The 27,495-nt window shown below is 40.9% G+C and overlaps 1 long non-coding RNA gene across 1 annotated transcript in view; it reads right to left on the minus strand.

Annotated features, from left to right (window-relative positions):
• Window positions 1-940: 940 nt before the first annotated feature.
• LOC108529715 (uncharacterized) overlaps window positions 941-27,495 on the minus strand; it is a 115,467-nt gene continuing 88,912 nt past the window's right edge. The window contains exons 2-3 of the long non-coding RNA XR_001885649.1: window positions 2,228-2,295; window positions 941-1,092 (exon numbers count right to left, since the gene is read on the minus strand). This is a non-coding gene — a long non-coding RNA (uncharacterized LOC108529715). The remainder of the gene's footprint in view (window positions 1,093-2,227; window positions 2,296-27,495) is intronic.

Consider the following 27,495-nt stretch of genomic DNA (forward strand, 5'->3'; position numbering starts at 1 on the left):
CAAAGGAAGTGTGTGAAAAAATGATCTGGCCAGGTTTCAAATGCCCTAGGTGTCTACGTGGAGCAAGAAAATAAATGTATATACCTTCAGATGATTAGGAGGGGATGGATATAATTCAAATACTCTAGCTAAGGTGTTTGGTTTATTGTATTTTTTTTTATTCTTTATTTTGTGAGACGGAGTCTCACTCGTGTCGTCCCAGGCTGGGAGGTGCGAGAGTGGTGAGATCTCGGGGCTCACTGCAGAGCTCAGACGCGCCCGGGTGCACGGAGCATGGTCTCCTGCCGGCGCCTGCAGCCTCCCAAGTGAGCTGGCGACTACAGCTGAGCCTGCCACCTTGCCGCAGTAATTTTCTTGTATTTTAGTTACAGACGCAGCGGGACGGTCTTATCCATGTTAGCAGATTGTCCGTCAAGCTCCGTGGACCCTCGGTGGATCCGCCCAGCTCCGCAAAGGTGGCGGTGGGATTTACAGGGCGTGAGCACCATGCCCAGGCCTCTAGCTAGTGGCTTTGTCTAATAGGATTGCCAATTCTTATGAATAGACGTATTAAAAAACAATAGTAAGTAAAACTAGATTTGTGTACAACAAATCTATTGATGAATGAAGATCACTCAAGATGACTCAAATCATGTGGACATGATCATATACACTCAATTAGTCATTGTACTATACATAGCTGTAGAAACCACTAAGTTGTGAAATCCTAGCGTAACGCAAAATGTTACGTAACAGGAATCATTAAGAAGAGTTTAAAACAGAGTGTCTTATGGTGGAATTACTATTTAATTCACACTTGCTATTTCTTAAATATATAAAAGTCATCTGAGTGTTTACTGTGTTCAATCTCAGTAAATTTTCATAGCCCTAAATACAATTGTCAATTTAGCTGTTCTTGGATAAAAAAAAAAAAAAAAAAAAAAAAAGTTGTCACGTATTTCATTGTTGTCATTGAGATTTACATGTTTTGATGAACTAAATAATAATTGTAAGACTTAGTTTCTCCAAATTAGCTGATTAAATTAGTTCTTCGTTACTCAACTCTGTTGATTCCTGGCACCAGGAAGACTTCTAATATACGCACAGGTAAGTCTATGAGGAAAAATACCGCAACATGAAATTACAGGCTGTATGATGAAAATAAATCAGTGCTCCATCATTCAGATCTCTTTGAATTTACTTTTCAGTTGTTGCTGAAAACTAGTTGCTGCTGGTCAAGGCTGAGTTGTGGACCTTGGTTAGGTTTTCACAAGAAGGGCTTCTATTTTCCACCCCAATAGCTTTAGGCACAAATAGGCACCTACAGGTTCATTTGGGCATCAATGGAGTGGCATACAGCTCAATATTCATGCTGAAGCTCCCTTAGCTACACAAATCTGACATCCTGTCAACACATTGACCCAAATTTGTATATGCAAAGGTTTGCCTTAGCAACCTTGGCAGCTAGGAGATCTCAGAAAGGAAGCCTACCCTTTGGGGGAGGTGATGCTTCCTTCAAATCCAGTTTTTATCAAATTTCTCACTTAAAGAGATACTCATTGCCTTTCATCAAGAAGTAAAATTGTGAATGAATTACAACTCACGGATTTCCATAAATTGTACTGTGTAGTTTTCACCACAACTTTTGCTGGCTGTGAAGAAGAAAACAGCCCAAAGCCTAAATAATCACTCGGCAATTAGTAGCTGAGTAAGCAAATATGCCAGCCCCAAACTAAGCATTGCAGCTCTAGGAAAAAGCCTGTGGCAGGTACTCCCGAACACAGGTTACTTCGAATAAACATACACACCTAGCTGGCAAGATTACAGGTGTGTATGTGTAAAAACTGAAACTATCATTAAGAAGCTAATTACGACAAATTCCAAGTGAGTAGTATGGAAAGTAAATGCCACACATGTTCTAAAAAAGAGAAATCTGTGTATGTTGAAGAAGCAGGCAGCAGATCAGCATGTGCTAAGGTGAGTCTTGGATTAATCTGAACATCAAATTGGCCAGTAACATGCTTATAAACTTTAAAAGCTTTATGAAAAGTAAAACTTTTCAATAGACAATAGGAATACTTCTTTATTATGTCAAAGTATAACACCTATTAATGATAATATTTCCATATTAAATCAAATTCAGTTTCTGATCCCTAAAGATTCCCAAGTCATTTTTAGCTATGTTTTGGATCTCCTATTATAAGGCTAATTATTCTTCATATTATGAACAGTTACTCTACCATCTTACCCTGACGTAAAGTGACAATCTTCCCTTCTCACTTTCCACAAGTGGAGAATACCTCTTCATCCCTTACCCTGAAGAGAAGGTTGACATATTCTTTAATCTACTTACTCCTCATCAAACCCTTCTCACCTTTATCCCACAACTCCTACTAGTAAAGTCTGTGCCCGCCTTGATTGACACCCCTTCTCCTGTTGTCACTACCATCAGCCATTCTCCAGCACATTGATTCAGATTTCTCTCCATCCTATCTCCTGCCATTCCTCAGTGCAGCCTCTAGATCAGGAGTCCCCAACTCCCAGGCCACGGACCATGGCCTGTTAGGAACTGGGCCGCACCAGGAGGTGAGTGGAAGGTGAGTGGCAGGTGAGTGAGCCTTATGGCCTTAGCTCCACCTCCTGTCAGATCAGTGGCATTAGATTCTCGCAGGAGTGTGAACCCTATTGTAAACTGCGCATGCCAGGGATCTAGGTTCTGTACTCCTTATAAGAATCTAGGCCGGGCGCGGTGGCTCAAGCCTGTAATCCCAGCACTTTGGGAGGCCGAGACGGGCGGATCACAAGGTCAGGAGATAGAGACCATCCTGGCTAACACGGTGAAACCCCATCTCTACTAAAAAAAAAAAAAATACAAAAAACTAGCCAGGCGAGGTGGTGGGCGCCTATAGTCCCAGCTACTTGGGAGCCTGAGGCAGGAGAATGGCGTGAACCCAAAAGGCGGAGCTTGCAGTGAGCTGTGATGCGGCCACTGCACTCCAGTTTGGGTGACAGAGTGAGACTCCGTCTCAAAAAAAAAAAAAAAAGAATCTAAAGCCTGATGATCTGAGGGGTGGAACAGTTTCATCCTGAAACCCTTGCTCCCAACCCACCCCATACATGGAAAATTGTCTTCTACCAAACCAGTCCCTGGTGCCAAAAAGGTTGGGAACCACTGCTCTAGATTGTATCTCCTGCCGTTCCTGTGTAGCCTCTAGATCTGTTCAGCCTCTGTAACTTTTACTGCTACTCCACTGTTTTCTTTTTTCTTTTCTTCCCCCCCCCCCCCCCCCTTTTTTTTTTTTCGGAGATAGCATCTTGCTGTGTTGCCCAGGCTGGAGTGCGGTGGTGTGATCTCGGCTCACTGCAGTCTAGATCTCCCCAGTCTCAAGAGATCCTCCCACCTCAGCCTCCCGAGTAGCCAGGACTGCAGGAAAACACTGCTACATCTGGGTAATTTTTGTATTCTTTGTAGAGATGGGGTCTCACCATGTTGCCCAGGCTGGTGTTGAACTCCTGCGCTAAAGCAAGCAGCACACCTCAGCCTCCCAAAGTGCTGACATTACAGATGTGAGCCACTTCACCCAGACTGTTTTCTTTACAGTCATGCCATGAATCTTAATTGTCAGAATCATGTTTATAATATATTTTAATTTGTCAAAAGAAAAAACACTTTGGAGACCTCTGCCATCACCTGTTGTAGGACTAAGTATCTAAGAGGAGAGAAGGAGATAAGTTATTGTACCAATGGCAAGTGAATGTCTTTCAACATACAAAACAAACGCCTCCTGAATAAATGATTGTGCAGTGTTTGTGAAAGTTACCAGTGAAAATTTTGTTACTGTCATATCCTTCCAAAGTCAAAGATGCTTGGGGACTGTCCCCCCAAATTTTGAACTCATGGGCCAGGCATGATTGGTCACACATGTAATCCCAGCACCTTGGGAGACTGAAGTAGGCAGATCCTTTGAGGCCAGGAGTTCAAGACCAACCTGGGCAAGACAGTGAGACCCTATTTCTACAAAAAGAAATTTTAAAAATTAGCCAGGTGTGGTGGTGTGTGCCTGTGGTCCTAGAAACTGGGGAGACTGAGGTGGTAGGATGACTTGAGACTGACAGGTCAAGGTTGCGGTGATCCGTGATCATGTCACTGCACTCCAACCTGGATGACAGAATGAGACCCTGTCTCAAAAATAAATAAATTAATTTTAAAAATAGAGCTGGTGTAATTTTTTATTAGTAATGACTTAGTAACTACTAAAATACAATTAGTGAATATTAAAACGGAATTCTTTATTAGTAACTACCAAACGCAGTTGTTTTATTAGAGACTTCTGAAATAGAATTTCTTTTCATATGTCTAAAACCATAAATGTGGGTCTCTGGCCATATTTAAACTGTTGCATGGTAGATGCCAGGAGCTGGGGGTAGGGGAAAGATGGAGGTTGGACTGAGAAGATTTGAGTTTAATTCCCAAGTCTGCCACTTAATGGCACTGTGACTTTTGACAAATAACTTCATCTCTCAGTTTTCCCATCTGTAAAGTAGGGAAAACGATAACATTAGCTTAGGTCACTGAATGTTATTAAAAGAGAAAACAGATGTGAAAATAGTTTATACATTTTAGAAGCACATAGCAAATGCTAATTGCTGTTATTTCTTTTCTTTCCTTTTCTCTTTTCTTTTCTTTTCTTTTTTTTTTTTTGAGACGGAGTTTTGCTCTTGTCACCCAGGTTGGAGTGCAATGGCACCACCTCAGCTCACTGCAACCTCCACCTCCTGGGTTCAAACAATTCTCCTTCCTCAGCCTCCAGAGTAGCTGGAATTACAGGCGCCCCCCACCATGCCCAGCTAAGTTTCATAGTTTTAGTAGAGAGGTGGTTTTGCCATGTTGCCCAGGGTGGTCTCGAACTCCTGACCTCAGGGTGACCTGTCCACTTCAGCAACCCAAAGTGCTGGGATTATAGGCATGAGCCACCATGCCCAGCCAAATTGTTGTTATTTCACAATATTGTACTGACAAATTTAATACCGTGGCTAAGGCTGTGGGCTCAAAGTCAGACTGCTTGGATTTAATTCTTACTTTCCTTCCCCAGTTACTAGATACGTGACCTTGGAGGTCCTTTAATTTCTCTAAGACTCAGTCTCCTTACTAAAAAGGTATAGTACCTATTGAGTAGGATGTACTGAAGCTCAAATGAGATAAGGAAAACAAAGCATTTCTAGCACTATCTGGAAAATTGCAAAATACAGAGTCATACATCACGTAACAACGTTTTGGTCAATGACAGACCACAGTATAGTTCCATAAGATTATGATGGAGCTGAAAAATTCCAATCACTCAGCGATGTCTTGGTGGTCATAATGTCATAGTGCAACACACTACTTACATATTTGTGGAGATGCTGGTGTAAACAAACCTGCTGCACTACTAGTTGTGTAAAAGTACAGCATGTACAATTATGTATGTGCATAATATTTGATAATGATAATAAATGACCATGATACCAGATTACGTATTTACTACATAAATACTATGTACTATTATTTTTATTGTTATTTTAGAGTGTAATCCTTCTACTTAAAAAAAGAAAATTCAACTATAAGACAGCCTCAGGCAGGTCCTTCAGGAGGGATTCCAGAAGAAGGCATTGTTATCATAGGAGATGACAGCTCCATGCGTGTTATTGTCCCTGAAGACTTTCCAGTGGGACAGGATATGGAGGTGGAAGACAGTGATATTGATGATCCTGACCTTATGTTGGCCTAGGCTTAAGTGTGTGTTTGTGTCTTAGTGTTTTTTTTTTTTTTTTTTTTTTTTTTTTTGAACAGGAGTCTTGCATCTGTCCCCACAGCAACATGCTGTGGCCGGATCTCAGCTCACTGCCAAGCTCCGCCTCCTGGGTTCATCCATTCTCCTCCTCCAGCTCCCGAGTAGCTGTGACTACAGGGCGCCCGCCACCTCGCCCGGCAGTTTTTTGTATTTTTTAGTAGAGACAGGGTTTTCACCGTGTTAGCCGGATGGTCTCATTTATCCTGACACTTGTGATCTGCCCTGTCTCGGCCTCCCAAAAGTGCCTTGGATTAACAGGCTTGAGCCCACGTGCCTGGCCATGGTGGTCTTAGTTTTTAACAAAAATGCGTTTATAAAGAAAAAAAAAACTAAACTTTAAACATAGAAAAACCTTATAGAATAAGGATACCAAGAAATATTTTGTACAACGTGATGCCCTACAATGTTTGTGTTTTAAGTGTTAGTACAAGAGTCAAAAAGTTAACATTTAAGTTTAAAAAGTGAAAAAGTTAGGCCCAGCACGGTGGCTCAGCCTGTAACCAGCGCTTTTGGGAGGCTGAGGCGGGTGGGAACCAACGAGGTCAGGAAATCGAGACCATCCTGGCTAACATGGTGAAACCCCGTCCCTAACTAAAATACAAAAAACTACCGGGCGTGGTGGCGGGCGCCCTGTAAGTCCCAGCTTACTCGGAGGCTGAGGCGGCAGAATGGCGTAAACCCGGGAGGCGGAGCTGCAGTGTAGCGAGATCGCGCCACTGCACTCCAGCCTGGGCGCCACAGCCGAGACTACGTCTCAAAAACAAACAAAACAAAACAAAAAGTTGAAAAAGTTACAGAAAGCTAGGTCAATTTATTATCAAAAGAAATTTTTTTTTTTTTTTTTTTTTGGACAGAGTCTCGCTCCGTCGCCCAGGGTGGAGTGCAGTGGCCGATCTCCAGCTCACTGTAAGCTCCGCTCCGGGTTTTACGCATTCTCCTCCTGCCTCAGCCTCCCGAGTAGCCTGGGACTACAGGCGCCCACCACCTCGCCAGGCTAAGTTTTTTTTTTTTTTTTTTTTTTTGTATTTTTAGTAAAGAGATGGGTTTCACCGTGTTGCCAGGATGGTCCTCCATCTCCTGACCTCGTGATCCACCTGTCCTCGCTCCCAAAGTGCTGGGAATTACAGGCTTGAGCCACCACGCCCAGCCAAGAAAAATTTTTAAATAAATTTTAGTGTAGCCTAAGTGTACAGTGTTTATAAAATCTAGAGTAGTGTACGGCCATGTTCTCGGCCTTCACATTCACTCGTCACTCACTCACTGTCTCAGCCAGGGAAACTTCTAGTCCTGCAAGCTCCATTCATGGTAAGTGGCCTATGCAGGTGTGTATCATTTAAAATCTTTTATACTGTATTTTCATTATGCTTTTTCTATGTTTAGATACATAAATACTTACCATTATGATATAATTGCCTACATTATTCAGCACAGTATGATGCTGTATAGGTTTGGAGCCTAGGAGCAATGGGCTATACCATAGAGCCTAGGTGTAGGCCTTACTCTCATGTAGCATATATCTTAGTTGCAGTAAGGAAGGTGTGCAGTAGGCTACACCATCTAGGTTTGCGTATGTATACTTTATGATGTTCGCACAATAACAAAATTGCCTAACAATGCATTTTGCAGAACATATCCCTGGTGCTGAGCAATGCATGACTGTGCAAATAGATGTTCATTTATTCATTAGTTTACTGAACAAATATTTATCGAGTGCCTACTCTATGCCTGTTCTAGGACTGAGAATACAATACAGAATACAAGACAGAAAAAGCCCTTACTCTGATGTAGCATATATCTTAGTTGTGGTAAGGAAGGTTTTATCATTATTGCAAATAACAAAATAAATGTGAAACGTATCTGGAGGTGATAGCATGCTATAATGAAAAAGCAGGGCAAATGTTATAGAAGAACTTAGAATCTCTATTATTAGTAATCAGAAGCTGACTTTCCCCACCACTGCTCTTCCTTTTAAATCTACATTGTGGAGGTGTTTCTTTCTCATGCACGGGCTCCACTTTGACTTAGAGAGACGTAAACACTTCTAAGATATCTCTCCTCCTAATGTCACATAAGAACAATAACACTCTCACACAACATTGGAAATCCAAGCATCATATAATGAAGCCATGGGTTGTAGTCATAGAAATGAACAGAGAACTCAGTGTAAACACACTTAAACCTATGTAGCCTTTGGAAAGTCAATCTTTTCTATATGGTATTCCAACATTTTTCAAATTAACACATGTTTATGAAACAATTACTACACGAAAGTCTCTATAAGAGACATAAAGTGACATAAGAAAATAGTTCCTATTGTCAAGAAATTAATAGTCTAGTTGGAAGGGAAAATATAATAATATGTTTAAAGTTAAATAACCTAAAAGACTTAATTTACATTTCAAAATAACAATAAAAGTCACTAATTACCAAATAAATTATTTGAATAGGGCAGTTCAAAAGAAAACTCAAAAGACAGAATAACATATCTAATTTGGATAGCCAGGAAAGTTTGCATTTGAAAGACTGGGACAAGACAGTATTTCAAGTGGAAAGTGTAGTTTAAACAAATGTCTGTTGACAGGTGAGTGTAAATACATTTCAAGTAGAATGAGTTTAACTATTTGCCTATAGAAAAATTCAGAAGAAAAGGTAGAAATGTGGCTGAAAGACAAACGCTTTAGGATTAAAACAACAACAAAAAGAAGATAGATGCATTAAAATCTGCACCTCGAGAATGAGAATGTTTATTTTGTCTATCTGTAATGGTAAACAAAGAAAGAAAGGGAAAAGAAAAAGTAAGTAAAGGGGAAGGAAAGGAAAGGAAAAATATATTAGGAAACTATTGTATATAATAAGGTGGAATATTGTGTTACCATGAAATGGTCATTGTGCAGCCTTTGTGGAAACCTTGAGCAATGTTTGTGATGTCATGTTAAGTGAGCAAATCAAAACTATGATTTGATTCTATCACTGTGATTCTCCACAACCAATTAAAAATAGATCTGTATGCATGTTAATGAAGAAGATATTTACAAAGGTTGTTAACGAAGAATTAAGGGAAACTAACAAGGAACAGTATGGCACCACTGGGCTGGCATCAGTGAAGGGACACAACCACCTGAGACCTGGAGGGTCACAGGGAGTGGTTAGGGGAACCTGGAAAGAGCTGTGGTGGAGAAAAGTTCACCAACAGAGGCTATAGCCTTAGGATGTGGCCTCATGCAGCCGCTGCCTACCAGTGGACCAGGAGAATAAATACCCTCATCCTTCCTCTGACTCTGATCTCTTGCCGATGCCTCCTATAGATAGATTGTCATCAGGCCAGGTGCGGTGGCTCACGCCTGTAATTCCAGCAATTTGGGAGGCCAAGACGGGTGGATCACCTGAGGTAGGGAGTTCAAGACCAGCCTGACCACCATGAAGAAACCCTGTCTCTACTAAAAATGCAAACAATTAGCCGGGTGTGGTGGCTCATGCCTGTAATCCCAGCTACTCGGGAGGCTGAGGAGGAGAATCACTCGAACCCGGGAGGTAGAGATTGTGGTGAGCCAAGATCGTGCCATTGCACTCCAGTCTGAGCAACAAGAGCGAAACTCCATCTCAAAAAAAAAAAAAAAAAAAAAAAAAAAAAAAAAAAATTTCCCAAGAGAAAAACCCCCCAAAAAAAAAAAAAAAAAAAAAAAAAAAAACAATCTGAGTATGCCTTCAAATAACGTTATGCAATTCCACAGTTATTGTAAGGGTTTTATAAAAATATATTTCCAATTCTTCCTTCCCATTTCTTGTGCCTCGTTTGCCATACATTTCACTTTTCCGTATGTTATAAACACATATTCTATTGTTACTATGNAAAAAAAAAAAAAAAAAAAGATAAATTGTCCTCAGAGAGAAACCTCCCAAGCAAAGAAAGCCAGAAAGCCAGCAAGGAAGCCTGAATACCACAGTCAAAGAGGTCTGCTTCAGCCTCCCTCACATGTTACCTATGCCTATTTACTATGTTAACACGATGTTTCAAATGTTTTGTTCAGCACAGACAGCACAGTGAGTGACTCCATCATCAATGTTTCCATAGTATATTATATATAATCATTCATCCCTCACATAGCAAGTTACAGAGCTAAGGACCCTTTGCAACGCTAGTCGCTCGGGAAACAAAGATGAATGACTTCTGCCCTATTCTGCCCTAAAAGCTCACAGTCTACTGCGGAAAAACAAACATATGCAGAAAAAAATGTGGTGAATATTATCTTAGAAACACACGGTGGTAAACACAGGCGTACAATGGTAGTCTGGAGAGCTCAGTTTGGGCTTCGAAGTATAATGGTAGGTTAGGAACAGGAAGAAGGAAGGAGACAATTTTGCCTAGGAGTTTCAGGGAAAGCGTCACAGAAATTACTTTGGAGGTGACTAGTAAGGGATAAATAGAAGTTTTCCAGAATTGGAAAGTGGGAGAAGAGATTCCAGATTGAAAGTCTAGCTTGTGCAAACATAAATTGTTTGAAAATTAGGGAAAGTGGAGTGTGAATCATTGCAGAGGGAATCAAGGAGGGTTAGGTGGAGACAGAAAAGGGATAAGGCTAACAGAGAGCCAGGTGATAAGTAGTCCCTGAGTGACAGACTCAAGCCAGCTCCTGGGTCTTTTCTGGGAAGCCTTCCATCACCCCGAAGGCAGGACGAGCCACCAATGCCCTTTGCACACTCTTCATGCATTTCTCACAGCAGTCATTTTATTATATTGAAATTATCTGTTCATGTTTTCATCTTTCCCACTAGATCATAAGTTCATGAAGGGCAGAAACTTTTATTCACCTTTGTGGTAACACATGGTCTGGCATATGGTAAGCAACAAAGAAATGTTTGCTGAACTAAGGGAGCCTGAGAATGTCTTTCTGTTATAGAATGTGTAGTGAAGGGGTCTGCAAGCTTTTCTTTTCGGCCGCACCTAAGTACAGGTGCTGGCTTTTCCCTCTCCCATGCCCCATCTTTCCACATTCCACCAAGTATCCAAAGTTCCACCTGCCATCTTGAGGGCTATGAGTGTTCCAATGTTTTGAAAGGGAGGTTTGTATTCAGCAGATAAATGGAAGAGAATAGCTGTTGTACTTCCATTTTTTTGGGATTTTGATGTATGGAAAATGGTGAAGCAGGAAATCTAACTGCCTCCTTGGGGATGTGGGGTTGAGTATTAAGAGAAGATTGAAGCCCTGAGTGATGTAGCACCTGAACCAGGTTTGAGTGGAAGGTAAAAATGTGAGTAGCTAATGAAAAAACGGAAAGGCATTCTCAGTCCTGAATAAGTACAATCATCCATTTTCTCTGCTCTTTATTCTGCGTTATTCAGTGATGCTAAAAATGTATGCAAACTTGTGCTGATTCCTTATTGTTGCTCCCCATGTAGTATAATGCCTGGAACATTTTAAACAACAGCTTCAACGTGGATTGAATTGACTAGTTATAACCCAGCTCAACTCATCTGTCTTCTACCAGCCTACTAAGGAAAAGACCCATTTAAGCTGTTTCCTAAAAAAGATAAACTGTCATATAAACAGAGACTGTAGACAATAAGTGTAAAATTCATCTCTTGCTTAGAACTGGATATAACCACATCAACATGTGCTACTAGAAGTGCTTTACAAAACTGAGCTTTCTGAATTTCCTCCTTCGTAAGTTGCATAATGCTTCTACTATGCTCAAGACTATGTTTGTATAGGATGTTTATTGCATAAGGATATGCAGCTGAGGGGATACCTGAGAGCTCAAATCCAGTCCAAATTCTATGCAATAAGCCATGCCTATGAGTTGCCTAGATCCAGAGAAGTCAGCTTTTTAAATTTGCACAATAGTTTATGTGGGCTAGCAGCGCCCTCACTATACTCCTTTGCTTCTCTTCCTATTCCCTATTCTCACTGGAAAGGGTGGACTGAAATCTTGATGACGATACTGCTATTACCATCTTCATTACATTTTTGGTACACTGGTGGCCTTAAAAGATGATCCCAAGGCAAAAGTTATGACCTAAGTCTTTATTGGATGGTATCATGCCAGAGTTTTAAGAGTGAGGGAGATTGGGCATGATGGCTCATGCCTGTAATCGCAGCACTTTGGGAGGCCAAAGGGGTGCAGATCACAAGGTCGGGAGTTCAAGACCAGCCTGACCAACATGGTGAAACTACATCTCTACTAAAAGTACAAAAATGAGCCGGGCGTACAAATTAGCCGGGTGTGGAAAAATTAGTACATACACACACACGCACCAGCAGTCAACAGTCAGAACCTCCATCTTCCCATTCTGGGTCATCTGAATATAGCCCTATCTTCAATTATTTCCAAACTCAGACATAAACAAAACTGTCCTCATATCCTGCAGTCCTTAAGCCACTGCTCTGTCCCTCTCCTTCATAATCAAGCTTCTCAAAGTGATCCAACATCTCTCCTTCCTCATCATCCATTAACTCTTCACCCGTGGGGATGATGTTCTGACTCAAGCCTTCACCATGCCAACCAAACAACCATCACCAAGACACCAGTGGTTCCAAATTGCCACATTATAAGTTGCCAGCTTCTTATTAGACCCCTTTAATGCAGCCCGACTTCAGAATTAGCTTTGCACAGGAGAGACTTCACAAACGAGCAAACAAAGCAAAGCAAAAACAAGTTCATTAGAGAAACAGGGTACAGAAAAATGGCTGCTCTACAGACATAGTAGTAGCAGTAGCAGTAGCAGTAGTAGCGGCAGCAGAAGCAGCAGCCCTCATAGATTGCCGGCTAGCTATATAATGGCTATTCCTTGACTATATGTTAAACAAAGAGTGGGCTATTTGTGAACTTTCTGGGAGTTCCTGGAACCGAGAGTGCCTCCTTTTTTAAGCCATATGAGGTAACTTCCAGGAGTTGCCATGGCATTTGTAAACTGTCATGGCGCTGGTGGGAGTGTTTTTTAGCATGCAAATACATTATAATTAGCGTACAGCTAGCAATGAGGGCAACCAGAGGTCTCTTTCATTGCCATCTTGGATTTAGCTGATTTTGACCAGTTCCTTTGCTGTTAGTTGTTTTGATCAGCTCCATTTTCTTTTTTTTTTTTTTTTTTTTTTTTTGAGAAGGAGTCTCGCTCTGTCACCCAGGCTGGAGTGCAGTGGCCAGATCTCAGCTCACTGCAAACTCCGCCTCCCGGGTTTACGCCATTCTCCTGCCTCAGCCTCCCGAGTAGCTGGGACTACAGGCGCCCGCCACCTCGCCCGGCTAGTTTTTTGTATTTTTTTAGTAGAGACGGGGTTTCACTGTGTTAGCCAGGATGGTCTTGATCTCCTGACCTCGTGATCCGCCCGCCTCGGCCTCCCAAAGTGCTGGGATTACAGGCTTGAGCCACCGCGCCCGGCCGATCAGCTCCATTTTCTTGAGCAGGGTCTTATGACCAGTGCTTGGAAAACACATCCTGCTGATCTCCTACCTAACCATGGGTAGTAGTCATTCTCTTCTCCTTTGACTTCCATGACAACTCTCTTTTCATTCTCCTCCTTTTCCTCTTTCTTCTCAGATTCCTTTGCTGGTTCTTCCTCTGTCTATCCTGTTCGTACTGGTGTTACCTAAGATCTTGTTCTCAGCCCTCTTCTCTTATTCTATATATTGTGCGTGTTCTGCGTAGACAATCTCATCTACTTCCATATAATTAGCGCCACCTGCTCATTTATTTTGATTAATGACTTCACTACCAAACCAGGTGTCCAGATTCTTAGCAGGTGGCTGCTAATAGTCTCACAACTCCCACAGATTTCTCTCTCTATATATATAGTGTGCGTATAACATAAATATATACGTATGTGTAAATATATTACATAAATACATGTGTGTATATGTATATATGTTCAATTGCCTAGTTGACATCTGCACCTGGATATCCTATGACACTTCTAATTCAGGATGTCCTAAATTAAATTTACTATCTGTTATTCCCACCCCACTCCTAACCTGTGTTCCTTCTTTATTTTGATTAATAACCTCCCCGCCAAACCAGGGGTCCAAACTAGAAAACTTTCAGTCTTCTTGGTGTTCCTCTCTTACACCAGTTCACTAAGTCCTTTAGCCTCTTCTCCTCAAATGCCACTCTCCGCACTGCCAGACCATCAGTCCCTCAAAGTAGGATTTATCCTATTCATCTTTGAGTATCCAGAGATAGTAAAGTTATCCAAAAAGGTAGTAAGAAGTGTGAGGGGGGAGAGATTACATAAAATAATTTTGATAATCAGTTCTTAAAGATATTCATTCATTCAAAAATATGTATTTGGCTTTTAATATATATCAAAAGATTTATGATTTACTTAAAGTATCGCCTGTTTTGTAAATGAATATTCTTCATCTTACCAACTGGCTATAGCAGGCATGTGTATTAGTCTATAAAATCCTAACTCCTGGCCTCCTAATTTAAAATTGTTACTAGCAAACACTATTGTTACCATTTTACAGTAAGGTTCAGGATACAGCCAACAACCAGAAACCATTCATGAAAATGTTCAGTGAAAATTCTGTCTTTACAATGTGTGCACTGCATTGTTTAATTGGAAAGGAAATCTTGAAATATACCTGTTTCTGCAAAGTAATTCTGTCCACAAAATGGGCAAAGGGAGCGATTTCTCTTTTTGTTCACCAACCTGTAATTTGGTGGGAGGAGTTCGGGCTATTTTGATTAATTATTGCAAATTAAATATTTCAACAACTTGAAGTGAGTCCTTAAAAGAAGAAAAAAATATACATAGCTCCCCTCTGCTAAAACGGCAGTTGATGATAGAATTCCTACTGTCTAATCTATAAAAATAAAACCCGACTTTTCAACTAATTCCGTTTTCCTAAAGACAAAAAAAAAAAAAAAAACAGTGCCACCCCAGTTAGATCCTTTAACATGCACGTTAATTTCTACTCACAGCTGTGGCAATTAGAAAGTGTACTTAATGGAGTGTCATGTTAATTGTTTTCAGAGTTAACCAATTTCTCTATTTAATTGTCAATTGATTAACCTATTGAAATGTTAAGTGACTCAGTTTCCTTCCAGAGTAAACAGCAGCAGCATATGGTAGCTTCATCAGCCGAAGGCAGCACTCATTTGCTTGGATTCAATGTGCTGGTATTTTTCTACACCTCCCTGAGCTTTTAATTAGATGAGGCGATGTTACATGTATTTGTCTGCTGGAAAGGTTATCAGTGCCATAGCTGACCTGCAGAGGCAAGGTTGAGTCTAGCAGCTTTAATAGAAATGGTTTTCCAGCTATGACTGTTGTACTTGATTGCATTGTGATGTTAATTAACTCAAGACTGCTTTCTTTAGCGCGCGCGCGTGTGTGCGTGTGCGTGTGTGTGTGTGTGTGTGTGTGTGTCTTCCCGTCTTTCCTGTAGCACTAACTATGCAATGAGATGTTTTCTGTCATATATATCCACCTATTAAGTACTCATTGGATTCTAATAAGCATGCAAATAGTCAAGAGTTTCTTTAGGCTAATACCACACTACTCAGATTGTGGTGCCATTAAATAAATACAATGATCTTTGCCTGTAGCACATTTTTCAGAGAAAAAAGCTAGCTCCCTTTGGTAGAATTTTGCTCCTTTATGTTCATGGTGTGCCATGCCAGGGGATCATTATAACTATAAAGTAAAAAGTATTTTATTTTTTCAGTTTAAGTACAGATGATGCCACATAGGGTTGAGAGAATCAGACAGACTTGGATATGGAGGCATTTTCCAATGTTCTCGTTAGAGATCACTGTGTTTTAGTAGTCAAATTAATGTAAGATCCTGGTGGTGAGCTATTAACTCAGGTTTCTCATCTCTTGCACACTGTTTTGTGACTCGGAGTGTGTGTTGCTTGCATGTGTGTTTTTACTGTACCGCACTATTGTTTAATTACGAGACAATTGCCTCAACTGAGCCAGCATTATCACCCTTGATAATGTTGGTAGCAGGCAACTGAGACAAAATGATTACAAACCTATGTTGTGTTCAATAGTTCTTTAGAGGATTTCTCTCTTCATAGTTCTGGCTCATTCATGTTTGATTCAGCACATTTGTTCTTTAAAAAAGGCATAGCTTAGAAGAGTTTCAGGGTGGGTTAATAACTCAACTGAAAATGGCTGCTCGCATTGTAAAAGCTTGTTCCTGCAGTTGCTTGAGGCTTTCTTCAGTTTTGCCGCTCTGCAGCTTCGGCCCAGTTGGTAAACAGCTTAAGTCCAGACATCTTTTCATTCTCTGAGCAGCGGATTGAAGTAAAAATGCATATAAGTGGCGACTGACTGGCGCTGGCCTAACAATAGCCTGTAACATTATGCAAGGGTATTTACATAGGAATAAGGCCTTACTAAAGGAGATGGGGCAATTAATGGTGTGGGCCACACATATAAGGAAAGTTTGTCCAATCCTTTCCTCAATAAAGATCTTTTGTAAAGTGCTATGGAAACTCATAGAGGCCTCAAAGAGATTAAGGGTGGGACTCTTCTAGGACTTTCAAATATATATACGTGTGTGTTTGTGTGTGTGTGTGTGTATATATATATATATATATAAAATCTTTAAAAAGCTAAATGGCATTAAATATATGAATTCCTTGTTTTATTTTAGATGGTTTCTCCAACCCTGTAAAAGAAGACAGTTCAGGCTGGGCGTGGGGGCTCACACCTGTAATCCCAGCACTTTGGGAGGCCAAGGCGGGTGGATCACGAGGTCAGGAGTTCAAGACCAGCCTGGCCAAGATGGTGAAACCCTGTCTCTACTAAAAATACAAAAATTAGCTGGGTGTGGTGGTGGGCACCTGTAATCCCAGCTACTCGGGAGGCTGAGGCAGAGAATTGCTTGAACCCAGGAGGCGAAGGTTGCAGTGAGCTGAGATCGCACCACTGCACTCCAGCCTGGGCAACAGAGCGAGACTCTGGCAAAAAAAAAAAAAAAAAAAAAAAGCAGTTTCATATTTTCAGTTTTTCTAATTTTCCTTTTCTTTTTTTGGGTGATGTTTATTGAATGAAAATCGTTTCTGGATGTAGTTCTGAGTTATTTTTCTTTCCTGTTGAAATTGAGGGGCATCATTTAAATATTTGAAAAGTTTTGCTGATCCTTTCTTATTTCAAAGTCATTGGTTAGAATGGGAGAAAAAATTGGTCGGTGCCTGGTCTAAAGGGGAAGGGGACCCAGGATTTCGGAGTGTCAAAAGAGGGCTTTGCACAATGAAATGAACAGCTGCAAAAAACAGGAGGGGGTCCGAATAGGGGAAATGCAGGGTTTGTGGGTCCTAGGAAAATGTTGGGAAAACCATTGATTCAACCTAGTTCTTTTTGGATATATAGAATAAATATCTTGTCAGTCCAAATAAAACTAAAAGTCAAATGCTTAAATTATTTTCAACCAATACTGTCCCAGTATTATCCCCATTTATTTATTTATTTATTTATTTATTTATTTATTTATTGGTGTGTGTGGGGGTGGGGAGAGTGGGAAGTCCTCCTCATTGCACCCCCACCCCTAGCTCACCAGTCGCAGCAGTGAAAGACAAATCTGGGGTAGATCTTTCACATGGTTTCATTCTTATCAAAGGCTCCCCATCTGCTTCTGCCCTTGGCCAGATATAGCATTACTGTTTTTATTTATTTGCGTCAGAATATTTTTAATAAGGTATCATCAGCATTTAAAAAACAAGAGACAGAAGAATATTACTCTTTGGATAACCCAATCCATTTTTACATGTTTCATGACCAATTAGAGCATCTACTATGTATTTTAAGCAAGGCCCTTCAGTTTCTTTTTTTTCTTTTTAAATGTTCTATCTCACTCAGAGGACATTTTCAAACAAAGCAGAACTTTGGCTGGGAGTGTTCGAGCTCTCTTTGCACTTTCTAGCGAACCTGTTTTTAATTCCAAAGTTGTTTTTCATCCCATTTCCTCATTTATAGTTAGTTCATGAAATTCATGTCCATATGGGATGAGGGAAATAAAATCTTAATATGATAACGTATAAGCTTCGTGTGTGTGTGTTTGTGTGTGTGTGTTGGGGGGGCGGGGGGGCGTCAGAGAAAGTGATTTCAGCTCCAGCCCTGTCAAGCAGGCAGAAATCAATGCCTCATTCAGGACTATTGATCAGTACTAAATTAATTAGACTCCAAGGCTTATGGCAGTTGATAAGACAACTTATTAATTTAGTCAATGATAGTGTTTTCCCTAAAGCAGCAAATACCCTCTTGTTTAGAAAAGACATTTCTAATAGTTGCTGCCAGTTCTTTTTCATTGTTTTCATCTTTCTGGTTTTCTTTTTCTGGGGAAAGGGTAGTTAGGGGTAGGTGGGTTTGTGTGGGAAGGAGGGCGTTGGGGGAGCTCTATGGGCAAGGGAGTGCTGAAAAAATGTATATACTGAGGCGTCAGTCTGGAATATGCATTAGCCCACTCCTATTTTGGTTCCCTTGCCTAACACTGTAGTTTTAGGATGAAAAGAATGCAGCAGCCAGATTATAAGACGAGATCTTGATTTCCTATGGGGCTTTGGCCATGTAAGGCCACTCCAGCCCTACAAGGATGTTCATTTGGAAGGGGGCTACTTCCTAAACCTTCATTTAGAATTGACTGATACAGATTGCTTTTGCTTTTCATTGAAACCTGCAACAGTGATGGTCATAGTCAATAACAAAGACTTCGGCCTCTGTCGGTAATGCGAACTGTGAATGGAATGAAGGTATCCCAGAATGCCCTGAACATGGGGCAGTACTTCCTGCTGGCTTAGAAGGACAAAAGGACAAAGCCCGGGAGTGTAGGGGTCCCACCAACAGCTCTTGGAGGCAACAGCCTGCTATCAGCAGCACTCCAACCCTCTGAGAATGCTAATAAGCCAGTGAAGAGCTCAGCTTTCTTGCCATAATTCTATAGTGTGGTTGAGGACCCCATAGTGCTCACTAAATAAAGACAACTAATTGAGAATTTTTTGCACATTTTGCCCAGGGGACTTGCTGTTCATTCGATTCTTTGGGGAGAATGTACCCCTACTGACAAGAGTAGCTGACTGTTTTGGCAGCCTCATGTTACTCTTCCCTGGGTCTAAGACTGACTTTCGAAGTATGACAAAAATGTTTAATTTTGATTTTTTTAATTACGTTGCTGGGAATTATTTTAGATCTCAAAGAATAGGCGTTCCAGTGTTCATCTAAAAAAAAAAAAAGATCTTGGCAGAGTTTTTGAATTAAAGCCCCATTTTTTTCTTTTCTTTTTTTTTTCCCCTTAAATTGTATTTTCTGTGGTGAGGCCTACATTTTTGTGTCTGCAGGTGACACGTTGATTGAAACTAAAATTAATAAATCAGCTGAAAAGCTCACACCTACAGCTCACAGCAGGGCCTAGAAAACACGTTTGTAAAGGGAGCTTTATGCCCTCATATAAAGAAGGAATAAATTACAGAAGCACTTGTTGCCCTGGGACTTGATTTTGCTTTGCAATCTGGTATCTTATTTTGGGGAGGCTTATTGTTAATCAACAGGTTCCTGGTTGCTTTAGCAGGTGACTTTGCTATTAATCTCTTATTTGACCATTAGAGCATATTAATGAGGAGGCTTCAAGATGTGGCTCTATCTTCTGACTATGGAATTAGTTTAAAAGGTTCACTTTTTACTCAATGGCTTGCAGTTAGCCACGTTGAGGACCAAATGCAAAGTAGCATTTTCTGTAGCTTGTGTAGTATTAAGGAGTGTTTTACTAACATATGTGTCTTACTGTGCTTTTCTTCTCTCCTACACTTATTTCTTCACCATGGAGGGCAATTATGGAACTTACCAGTCTCTGTTCATTTTTTTTTAAACAAAATAGAATTACATATAAACGACAAAATGATATCCTTTCTTATTAATGTGCACTCTTATTTTAATTAAACAATGTCAGTGTTCTTTGGAGGTGTATTCAGAATTAAAATATATGATTTGGGAAGGCAAGAGGTTCAATATTTCTCACCAGAACTAGATTAATAAATGTCATTACTAGTGCAGGAATTTAACCATCACGCTTCCCTTTAGAGGCTGAGGTAATTGGAAATGTTTAAGCTTGACAAAAGAAAGAAGTAAATATACCTATGGGGGTAGTTTAGAAATATAAAGAAGGACTGAGGATTTAAGTCTTAAATTTGTAATTACAAGGATCTCCGAAGCACATAATGGTGCAAAACAGCTCAGACAACCCCATATAGGAGAAGAACTGCTTTGTCCCCAGTCTGCAGATATTTCAAAGAACATTCTCTGGCACAAAATTATGATTATTATTCATTTATTTTCAAATCTTCAAGACAATTTGGTTCACACCTCAAGTACCCATGCTGTCTTTCTTCTAAACCTAAGAAATGTCAAGTTTGTTTCTTTCTTATTTTTAACTTTACAAAATTAAGGGTTTCTGCCAACTGGGGTACATTTGATGTCATCGTCTATCTTACCTTTTCAGACTAAGTCCTGAAGTTTCTTCATTCTGGAGGTTAAGGTCAACATCATCATCTCTTTCATTAAGAAATTTTTTGATTAGGTTTCATGAGAGGAGGAGGCAAGTTAGAGGTATTACTAAAAACATTTAATGTTAATCACAAGAATGCATGAGTGTGAACGTTAACAGGACCTTCCGACTTGACATTATTTTTGAAACGTTTGTCCTTAAAAATACATACCAACAAAAAATCATCAGGGTTATCCTAATGATATAGGGCTGTAATATTAGGCCACTCTCATAGATCAGGACAACTGGAAATACTACTATCCTCTTAAAAGGGTTATCCAAGTAGCTAGCTTAAGCATTGGAATGACACTACCAAGCTGAGGGTCATGAAAAGCAGAGGGACCCTTATCTGCTCCAAAATCAACATTGTTACCTGGAATCTAGATCTTCATTCTAGATTTATTTGTTTGGGCCAATAAGCTAAAAGACTTTGGGGAGGGTTGCCACCGCCCACCTCCAACAACCACACACACACACACACACACACACACACACACACACACACACACAAATAGTTAACTGAAGCCTTGTTTTTCTTTTAAAACTGGGGAAGAAAAAATTCTGTTCTACACTGCACAATAACAAAACTTATGCTCCAGTGACACAAAATCAACTGGTTTAAGTCTTTATGTACTTCTGACAAGCCTGTAATCCCAGCTACTTGGGAAGCTGAGGCACGAGAATCGCTTGAATCTGGGAGGTGGAGGTTTCAGTGAGCTAAGATTGTGCCACTGCACTTCAGCCTGGGCAACAGAGCGAGACTCCATCTCAAAACACATACACGCACACACACACACACACACACCTTACATTAAAAGAAATTGAGGAAGTGGTTACTGTATTCTAAGAACAGTCAGGTTAATTCTTTTTTTTTTAAATAATCATACTACAAATTATCAGAAAACAAAGTTTGTACCAGAGTGTTGGAGTCTGTGGCTGCTCTGGCTTGTGTTTACAATGAAGGAAAGTTACTGTTAGAGAACTTTCCCCTCCCCCAGTTCTCCCTCAAGTACTTCCAGCGAGGGAGGTTTTCAGCCCTTTTTGTCTTTTACAACGTAAGCAAGATCAGACACATTTCTGCAATGCATATGCAGATTTTACCTCTTGTTACTTTCTCTAATGAGCGTTCACTTAATCAATTTGACAGTAGCCTTTATCCCCCAGGCCCCTCCGCCCCCCTTTTTTTTCCACATCCACTAAGAAAGTTTTTAGGAAAAAAAGAATGTTAACAGATTCCAGGGGGTGTTAGCGATGTGAAATGGTAGCTGGCCTAAGTGGAGTGACTCACAGGGCTTTACTTCTACCACTGATTCTGTCCAGCTTCTGAAAACAGGGACCTGGTCTGCTGACCTTATGAGGTAGCATATATTTTCATCACCAGTAGAAAATGAATTTCCTTTTTCAATAATTGAAAATTACTTTTGTTTGTTAGTTTGTTTAAGACAGGGTCTCACTCTGTCACTCAGGCTGGAGGGCAATGGTACGATCTTGGCTCACTGAGACCTCTGCCTCCTGGGCGTGGGTGATTCTCCCACCTCAGCTTCCCAAGTAGCTGGGACCACAGGTGAGTGCCACCAAGTCCAGCTAATTCTTGTATTTTTTGTAGAGACTGGGTTTTGCCATGTTGCCCAAACTGGTCTTGATCTCCTGAGTAATCTGCCCTCTTTGGCCTCCCAAAGTGCTGGGATTACAGTGTGAGCCACCATGCCCGGCTGATTAATTGTTACAACTTAACCAAACACTTGAGTATATTTCTCATAGCCTCATATCTTTAGCTTGTCAAGAGCATTTTTAAAAATTTTATGCAAGAGACAATCTTGCTATGAGACACCAGGAACCGACCCACATTGGCATTCTTCCACCAAATTGCCCAACAGGGCATCCTAGATCATCTGAGCAGTCTTGACCTTGTTCATTGCCTTTTCTGCCTCTGAGTGGCAAGCGCAGGGGCAGAGGGCAGTTGGGTTTAAATCTAATGTTCAATCCTCCCAGGGAATGAGTGATGATACCCAAATCCTGGTTCTCTCTCTCTCTCTCTCTCTCTCTCTCTCTCTCTGTCTCTGTCTCTTTTGAGATAGGGTCTTGCTCTGTTGCCCAGGCTGGAGTACAATGGCACAATCATAGCTCACTGCAGCCTTGATCTCCTGGTCTCAAGTGATCCTCCCATCTCAGCCTCCCAAGTAGCTGGGAAAACAGGAATGTACCAGCACTCATGTTTTGTTGTTGTTGTTTGTTTGTTTGTTAGTAGAGATGAGGTTTTACTATCTTGCCCAGGCTGGTCTCCAACTCCTGAGCTCAAGCAGTCCTCCTACCTTGGCCTCCCTAAGTGCTGGGATTACAAGTATGAGCCATGGTGCCCAATCTTTTTTTTTTCTCTTTTTTAGAGCTGGGGGTCTCACCATGTTGCTCAGGCTGATCTCCAACTCCTGGGCTCAACTGATCCTCCTGCCTTAGCCTCCCAAGTAGCTGGGATTATAAGAATGAGCCATCGTGCCCGGCCCTAAATCCTGGGATTCTTGATCGTATTCGCAACTCAACCTCAGCCTCAACCTGAATCTGCTACTGGGTGATAGAAGACAATATATGGCCCAGCTGCTGGGATTTAGCAGGTTTTCAAGAAACAGAGACAAAGAAAAAGTGAGTTCTGCCCTTCTCTTGTCTGCAGCCAAAGTTTTCAACCCTCGTGCGTAGAAGCAGCATTCATGAAGCTGGCTCAACCTCTCCTTTGGCCCCCTGCAGCAGAATTCATATCCTTAAGCCTTAGCCAGTTTTACAGCTCACCCACTTGACTCTCTTTCACTTTATCAGAGCCAGAAAAGTTACCCTAACTGACGAAAAGAAGGAGAAGGGCCCCACTGACCCCTGCTCAAGCCCAGTTCTGTACTGGATCAGTCTAGTTCCTTTCCTGATTGACTCACCGTCCCCTCTCCCTGACTTCTATCCAATAGGCCCTACTGTCAGCCAATTGTTCACCTTCTAAGTTCAAAAGGAAAGAAATTTGACTTTAAGACAATCAGCGTCTGGTCTGTATTCAAAGGTTATCACTTGGGTTCGTAGGGTCTCTTACGGCCCTTTCTTTTCCTGTCTTTTTTTGATTCAAGGTGAGAGTCTATACAATCGGTTACCTGCCTGCTCTAACTTGAGTGCCTGTTCTACTTAGGCCGATTCTGTTCTAACCGTCGAGAGAGTTTCCAGCTGAGAGTCCTCTGAGGTCTGGGAGGGAGTAACACTTTAGAGTTCACGGCTCTGCTTCCGAGAGGATACCTTGAATTCTAAGGGCTGCACTGACATTTCAAGAAGAGTTGAAGAATCTGAGTGACGTTATCTGAACTCTGTGCTCCCGGTTAGAAAAGCAGAATGGAGGCCTCACCCCAAGACCTATTTAACCAGAATCTGCATTATAACAAGATCACCAGGTGATTCATATGCACATTTCTTTAATCACCTGAGGGTCGGTGCGAAGGCAAGAATATAGAGTACCCTTGTGGATTCTTTAAATTCATTTTCTGTCTTTCATTCACAATCCCTAGTGAGCAAGGGAGGATGTGCGGTTTGGGTTGGAGGGGAAAGTGAGGTACGAAGAACAGTGGGAATCAGCAGGAGAGAAACATCTCCATTATTACTAACCTGGTTTTCTAAACCTTTTAGCATGTACACAATTAAAAGTTTATGCTGTTAGGTCCCTATTCCTCCTGGAAATAATTTGGAATTTGATCTGACTCTCCTCTCCTTTGTTTTGCACCTTGAAATGCCTTCCACTGTATTGCCCTTTTCAATTTATTGATCTGGTGATTTGACCCTGATTTCTGCTTTTTATTTAAGATTCATTTCTATTTAGGCTTCATTCTAGAAAACGTGATGGGTTTGTTGGGCTAATAGAAGAACCTGCCGCAGAGGATGCCCCTTGAAAAGGTTTAGCCATTCTTCATCCAACATCTAACGACGGTCCCGTGCCCTGAGCCAATGGGTGGTGAGGGACAGCCATGAGCCGGGATGGAAAAACATGTTCTTCAAGGGCATAGAGATCTAGATTTACAAACCTGGTTCCACCATAAGTAATACCTGTGACCTTTGACAAATGATTTAACATTTCTCAAAGTTCTGGATCCTGCTCTGGGAAAAGGAGATGGTAACTAGAAGTGTTGTTGGGTTGACTGAAGAGGTAACATTTCAGTAAAGCGTACAACGAAGTCAGGGTTTGGAAAATGAGAAGAACCTTTCCCTTTGGGCTTCCCTGGAAAGGCCTCTGATGAGCTATTTAAAAAGGAAGCTTGGCTGTTTCACCCACTAGAGCAAAGGCCCTCCAACTTACTAACGAGTTATTTTGAGATAGGTGAGAATCCGTGTTTCTTGGGTTGATGAATATAATAGACTCCATTTACTAAACGCCTAAATGTGACTGTGACATTTGGCATGTGCTTTAACCTTCCTGAATCATTCCCCATTCCCCCCTGTTCTGTGAAATGGAGATTATAATGCCTAACAGGATTGTTGTGGTTGGTTAAAGAGGTTGCTTTACATTCATTATCTCGTTTGATCCACCCAATGACGGGGTGAAATAGGCCTTGCTTGCCCCCATTTTATAACTGAGGAAACTGAGTTTCAGAGAGGTCAAGTAATTCTCTCAGGATCATAGAGCTGATAAATGAGAGCTAGGTTTTCAGCCTGCCTGTGTCTCTCTAATCCAAAATATATATGCTCTCCATTGTACTTCCTATGACTTAGGGAGACTGATTAGTGAAAGGGAAACTAGGAAATGCTTGATTATTTCCAGTCTTAATAATACTCAGTTCAAATTCCAGGAAGGGCAGTGATTTTCAAACTTCTTAACTTTTCTGTTTTAACTTTTCTTTCTGCAAAAGAAAACCTGCCACAGACCAGAGAGGAGAAAGTTCCCCCTAAATTGTGTCAATCTTTGCAGATAATAAAGCCACTCTTTCATTTCTGTAGAACTGTCAAGTGGGATGTCCAAACCTGAGAAACAGCGATTTGGTTCTTTACTCTGCCCCTGAATAGAGTCAGAGCTTCAGGCTTCAGGGAGGGACATTTGCCATCAAAAGTCGTCATGCCCGGGAGCAGATGTTGCTCGAAATTGTGAAGATGTTATGAACCAAGGTGACTCCAGAGTTACAACCCCACTAATGAGAAGGTGAGTCACTCCAATTCAGAAAGTCGGGGGCGGGGAGGCGGGTGGTGATGAGGATTGATGATAAACTGAAGTGTATCCCTTGGGGACCAGCTGAGGAAGGGAGAGAGAGGGAAAATGGGTGGGGAAAAGGAGGAAAAGAAGTTGGACAAAGAGAAACAAGTGCATGATGCTGTGAAAAACAGCACAGACTGTCAAAACTCAGGTTGCTACGTTGAACCAGCTTCTTGTATTTTCTTGGGCTTCCGGCATTGTGTTTGATCTGGACAGGTGGAAAATTCGTTTCCTACACAGTCTGTTAAACACTGGATGGGGTGCTGCGCCATGTGAAAATGTTTGTGTCTAAAAATAATGTGCTTACACACAGAAATATTCTTGAAAATCTAAAATGGAATCAGACTTAATAATGAGTGTATTTCAGGTGAAAATATGTCTCCTCTCCTTTGGTAGCTCCGTGGGGCAAATGACCCCACAGATAGTTAGGCTGGCCCTTCAGGACCTTGGCCTCGATTGACTTCCGGTTTCTCACTATTTCCTAGAACTGAGGCGGGAGTGTGCCTGTAAAATAATGTCAAATTAAAGGCAGTCTTCAAAATAGGTAAGGTTCATTATTCATTTTGAATTAGTGCTATCAGAATGCCAGGTTTCACACATAAAGCCCAAGAGAGGTATATTTTAATGTGATTAACCTATGATATAAAACTGTCACAACTGGTAGTAACATGAGCTGTATTTTAGTGACTTTCTGATTGTTTTAAAAAATGAAAAAATCTGCTAAGATATGCAACTTCCTTTTTCCTTATATAGGGCTTTCTTCTTTTAACCATTGATATCTTGCTCAGCAAAAGTGAAAGAAACTCCAGATGTCTACTTTATTGATAAAAGTACCTGTAATTTGAGTGCTTGAAGCCAATAGAGCTTCACAATTCAAATAGTTTGGAATTATAAAATGTCTGATATTTTTAGTGAACTATGAGTATCCCCTTATTTTTATAGGTAAAGGGAATTTGAACATCTCGTCCTAATAAAATCCTAAGCACTACAGTCTATCTGCTTCATGTTAATCAGCAAAAAATTGTTGAGGTTACTCAACTCAAGGAACAATTTTTAGAAAAGCTCAGTCTTACGCAAGCTGATCCCTGAAAATAAGAACACCCACAATATTTCTGTCTGAGTTTGTGTTTGTTAGATTTTTATTGCCTTCATATTATTTTCTTTCTGTGAGCCTGTGCCCTTGTCCCAAGAAGTCCCCTGGACTGGTAATTCCCTGATCTGTCTACTGATATGAACTGCATCCTTGTTTTATAAGGTGGAGGGCGGTAAGTGATAATGTACCACTATTTAAAAAAAAAAAAAAACCCCGGACAGGTTTGTTTTTGTAACTGTCAGCAATGTTTGGCCTATTTTGAGAATGTAGGACAGGGTTAAGGATTAGTACCAGCATTCTCCTCTCTGTGTATCAGAGCTGCTTAACAGTAATTAATCAGGACATTAGGTTTTGTACTCTTGGTTCAGGTCATTTGCCTATGAGCTGCTCCAGCCTTTTACAAAAGAATACTGCATATGTTTCTGGGTACCTTTTTGAGAGAAGATTTAAATTGGCCAGATGAATAATACTTTGTTACAAGTGTTTTGCCCTAGGCAAAAAGGTTTTCTTCATATTATCATAGCCTGAAGCTGCAATCCCCAAGCTTGATGTGACTGGTGTTATACTGTCACATGGCAATGATGTAAGAACAGGCCTCTCTGTGTCAGGCAAATCTGGATTTAGGGGAATTATAGCAGATGTTGCAAAATGGCAACAGTTTAGCAAGTTCCTTTTATCCCACTGTTGGGAGGCAGGACTACTAAGTGTACCAGACAGAAAAGAATGTTTTCTTTGATCCCTTACACTCTAGGGTAGGGACTTCCCCAGTTAGAGAACATTGTTAATGATATAGTTATACAGTCACTGATGGATCAGAATACAGAATTAAGACCTGGCTTTTTTTTTTTCTTTTCTTTTCTTTTTCTTTTTTTTTTTTTTTTTTTTTTTTTTTTTTTTTTTTTTTTT

Source organism: Rhinopithecus bieti, unplaced genomic scaffold (genome assembly GCF_001698545.2).
Source record: "Rhinopithecus bieti isolate Rb0 unplaced genomic scaffold, ASM169854v2 scaffold_6717, whole genome shotgun sequence".
Taxonomy (NCBI): Eukaryota; Metazoa; Chordata; class Mammalia; order Primates; family Cercopithecidae; genus Rhinopithecus; species Rhinopithecus bieti.